The following is a 5,071-nucleotide window of genomic DNA, read 5'->3' on the forward strand; positions in this document are numbered from 1 at the left end:
TTATAAATATATTATTAGGCACCCTGGCCCAAGGCACAATCTAAATATTATTCATATCTTGGTTCTCTGAGATCATTAAATAAGAATATTTCCTCTTCTACATGACATTTAAAACAATGATTGTCACCTCTCATCTAGTCTCTATTTTTTTTACTTATTTCCTGGGACATAATGTATTCACCCATTGGGATGGGACTAATTAGGAAGCATGGATGCCATTAACAGAGTGTGGACCTGTTCAGGGTTAAGGCTGGGAGGATGGATCACAGCAGCTCCTCACCCAGGGGAGAAACCAGGGTGTGGCCACAGAGACCAGCCAGGTCCATCTGAATGGAATTATCATAGATGCTTCTGGGACACAGGGGGACAATATCCAGAGGGGACAGCTGACATGTTGGACAATTGTCCCATCTGGTCTCTAACTAGCAAGTTTGGGAATGGGCGTCAGGAGACACTGCCTGTGAAAAGGCATCAGCTCCTCCTGGTTCCTGAGCCTGGGACATCACCAGTGATCTGAGTCTTCAGTTCTGTGGTTGCTGCACACAAGGAAGGGCTCTGTGACTCCAGCCATGTCTTCCTGGGGAGACAACAGGACAGGGAACCCAAGCTCCTTCATACAAGTGTCACAGACTGAGGCTGGGAAGCACATCCAGGTGAGGATAGAGGCACAGGGAAGGGGACAGGGAGCAGAGTCTACCTAAGGCCATGTGTGTGCAGGTGCACTCAAACACACACACACACATGCTCACACAGCACATAGAGACTCTTCCTCTTCATTTTTGCCTTCTTTTCTACATCCCTCTCTGCCATATGTTTTTGAGATCTTTTTTTTTTTTTTCAATGAATTGTTTCTCTTTTTAAGATTTTTTATTGTTATTCCCACAATACAATTTTTTTCTACTATTTGCTGGATCTTCTGACCACCATGAAAAGCAGCTAGTCTGAGATTCATCACCTTCCTGAAGGTACAGACTGAAGGCTTTGTGGAGAATGGGTCTCAGACCACCCTTCCATGAGCCCAATTTGTGACCAGGACTTAGCACCTGTGCCATTACAGAGCATAATTCACTCTCAGTCCACTGGAAAAAGCATGCTTCCCAGAATCATTTTCAGCCACATCATCATGTCAACACCACTAACTTACTCCTCTACTTCCATTTAGAGTTTATCAAATTCATTCACATTCTTTTTCTTCAAATTTCATCAAGCAAATAATTCTCTAAGAATAGAGTTATTTATTTCTATGATATACTTAATAAGTTGGAGGCTCTTATGATTAAGTTATTCAACTCAGTAAATTTGACTTGGTTTCCAGATGCCAAAATAAATCCTTTGTGATGGGTAGTCTGAGTAGGGTCCAAAAGTGCCCACTGTGGTGCTGCAGGGCTGATGATGCTGGTGATGATGATGATGCAGTGACCAGGACAACAAAAATGACACAATATATTCATTTTTAAAAGATGTTTAATAATAATATTAACTATTTTAATTATTTACTATTTTAATATTATTCAAAATAATACATTTTCAATAATAAATAAAAATAATGGATCATATTTAATGAGTACTTAGTATTTGTCAGTCTTGATCCAAATATTAAGTCATTATTATCAAATTTACTCCTCATAACCACTCTATTCAATGAACACCAGCATTACTCTATTTGAGCCAATGAAGAAACTAAACCTAAAAAAGTTTGTGACTTTCTCAAGATCTCCTTGCAGACTCCAGAAGCAGCTTATATTTTTTCCTAATATTCCTGAAAAAACATGGCTACCACTGACTGATCACCTTATTCCCTGATTCCATCACACAGATCACTTGAATTCCACATCTTAACTGCACATCGTGATTCATGAAGACACTGACATGAGTTCCAGCCTTTGGTCTCTTCAACAATCCTATCAGGTAGGGGTATTATCTACATCTTACAAAGGAGAAAAGCAAGCACAAAAGGACTAAAAATTCCCTCAATTGAAAAGGCACATGAGGACCAGAGCAGTAAAGCATGTTACCCAGAGCTTTGTCACCACATCCTGTGTCCCACGTTCACATTTCTTCACCTGTGACTAACAATGACAGTAACATCACTGCCCTTGCTAGCAGCCTGCCCTCCACATATGTTATCTCAGGAATGACAGCAGTGAGTCTATGAGGTAGATACACATGGTACAAAACCAGAATCAGAGATTCAGTGGGAAGTAATTAACCAAAGGCAGACTAAGCACAAGGAACACAACTGATTCCCACCCCATCTCCAGAGGCCAAAGCCCAGGTATTCAAACAAAAGATGAGGAGGAGAAAGTTGATGATTAAAATGAAAATGATGTGCCCTTCATGATAAAGTGCTTTTCAGTTTACAGTGTTGTCCTGGCCACACTAATTCACAGGAAGGATCTTCGAAGCAAGGGGGGCCAGAGCGTTCCCAGCAAAACTAGAGACCCCTAAGGCTCAGCTGACTCTTCTTTGAAGAAACTATCCTTTCCTCCATTTCCTTTGATAGGTGCGCACACACTCACACACAATGCCTGATTTTTCACAATAAATCCTAGTATATACATCAACCACAGGTGAGCAAGGCAATAGAATACAAAGTTTACATGAGTTTCTAGTACAGGTTTTTTTTAAGGGAACTGAACTTGGAAAGGTTTATCCAGATGAACTCCAGTCCAGTCTCATTCAGAACATCCATGGGGAAAACTTGCCACATTATGGGAGTCCAGACATCAAACTACAATCTAGCCTGATGCCTCCTTATTAGAGTCCACTGCCCTCCTATTTGTACATTTTGTGAATCAGGAGTTACACGTACTAGTGTATCTCAGTGACCATTCCAAGGGGTAGAGGAAAGTAGACCAAAGTCCTTGGACTCTGTAATATTGACTGCCTATCTTTATTTAAGGAAGATTCTGCTCTAATTTCTCTAATTTAGAAGGACATTAGAAACTGAACCAGCATCTCTGACTTCCTGCTCCTGGGCTTCTCTCCACACCCAAACCAGCAGCCTCTCCTCTGTGGGTTCTTCCTGGCCACATATCTGGTCACCATGTTGAGGAACCTGCTCATCATCCTGGCCATTGGCTCTGACCCTCACCTCTATACACCCATGTACTTCTTCCTGGTGAACTTGTCCTTCATCGTCATCTGCTCCTCCTGCACCAGTCCCCAATGTGCTGGTCAACATCCAGACACAGCACCATGCCATATCCTACACTGGGTGCCTCAGGCAGATGTACTTCTTCATGGCATTAACCCTGCTGGATGATGTCCTGCTGGCTGTGGTGGCATATGACCACTACATTGCCATTTTCCTCCCTCTTCACTACACCATGATTGTGTGTCCCCAGTGGTGCCTACTGCTCGTCACCACATCCTAGCTCTGCACCTACCTCCTGGCCTGCTCACCTACTCTCCTCAGCTCTCACTTCTCCTTCTGTTCCTTCCATTCCATCCTGCACTTCTTCAGTCTTCTCCCACTCCTCAAACTTGCCTGCTCAGATGCCCACATCTTTCAGGTCATGATGTTTGCAGAAGGAGCGCTCTCAGGTGTGGTCACTCTCACCTGTGTCCTGGTCTCTTATGCCCACATCTTCCACACCTTCCTCAGTGTCCTGTCTCCTGGGGGAAAGATCAAAGTCTTCTCTACCTGTGGTGCTCACCTTACAGTAAACACTCACTGCTATGGGACCCTGTTTCTGGTGTATCTCCAGCCCTCTGCCTCCTACTCTGCAGACACTGGGATTGTGGTCTCTGTGGTAGACATAACAGTCACCCCCATGCTAAACCCCTTTATCTACAGCCTGAGGAACAGGGACATGAAGGAGGCCTTGTGCAGGCTTTGTGAGTATGGAAGATGTTCCACCCCATAAAAAGTCCTTCCCCAAAGTAGAGACCCTGACTTTCAATACGCCTTCTTCCATTCATGTGTCCACTAATTAATTAAAGTGAAAACCTCATTCAATTCAGGATGTTTTTCCTTCCAAGCAAATGCAGACCTAAATTTTCACAGGACTGAAATAGGGCCAACCGACCAAGGCCAGAACTGCAGTCTGGAAAGAGGGAGTGACCAGCTGTCCCTATTGGGTGACTTGATGTGTGGGTATATGTATCCAGGCAGATTCAACCCATAGTTGGGAACATCAAAAATGCCAGCAAACAGTTGGCTTCTAAATGGAAGCCCAACTGAAGCACAGTGTAGGACTGTAAATTCTTCCCCAAGAGCTACAAATTCTGGCAAGACTAGGCATGTCAGGACCTCAGCCAACTCACTGACCTTTGGAAAAAATTCTGACCCTGCCTCAGAATAAACTCACTCATGGGACTGGAATCAACATGGAGACTATCACACCAAGTAGACAGAATCGGTGTGTGGCCTGGGAGGGCCAGAATAGTCTAGAAAAGGAAATGAAGATGAAGAGATATATCCAAGATCACATATATGGACTTAGATCTTTGTCTCTGGTAAGTGATTTTTTTTTTAGCTGTGACCAGTGTTTGTTCTTTATTTTTTTAAACTCTGGTTCACTTTTTTTCTCCAACTGAAAAATAATTCATGTCATTATCATGAATGTCTAAAATATAGAGAAATTCTTTCAAATCTTTCTTGAAAGAACCCGCTGAGAATACTTTACACAAATTCTTTTTTTTTACACAAATTCTTATAGTCCTTTCCTCTGTGCATTTATTTTATATTGTTAAGATGATGATTTTCCACATAATCTTAAAGCATGCAGGTTCTCCACACTATTGTTATCCACACTGTTATAAGCTTTTATAAACAGTCTCATAAATAATATTATAGAAGAAGCAGCTTCAATTTTTAATATAATCTTCTTCCATTTGGGGCAATTAGATCTTTCTAATTATCCTTAATGTTATAAGTAATAATTCATTGAAGATCATTGTGAATAAACCATGGAGAGACAGAGATTTTCCCATGTACTTGCAATAAATTTGAAGACTTGGAGTTGCTGGGTGGAGCAATTTTCAGGCTCATAATACATTTTTCTAAAATAGTTTACTAAAATGTTAATGAAGAAAAAAATACTGCTAATGATTTACATCACAAATG

General features: G+C 41.6%; 1 pseudogene; it reads left to right on the plus strand.

Moving 5' to 3' along the window:
- The first annotated feature begins 208 nt into the window (after positions 1-208).
- On the plus strand, positions 209-3,869 carry LOC110259693 (olfactory receptor 1N1-like; annotated as a pseudogene).
- The last annotated feature ends 1,202 nt before the right edge of the window (positions 3,870-5,071 follow it).

This window comes from Sus scrofa, chromosome 1, assembly GCF_054392235.1.
Source record: "Sus scrofa isolate SSC_HxYL_T2T_F1_AM1 chromosome 1, Sscrofa_HxYL_maternal_Yorkshire_Landrace_v2.0, whole genome shotgun sequence".
Classification (NCBI taxonomy): domain Eukaryota; kingdom Metazoa; phylum Chordata; class Mammalia; order Artiodactyla; family Suidae; genus Sus; species Sus scrofa.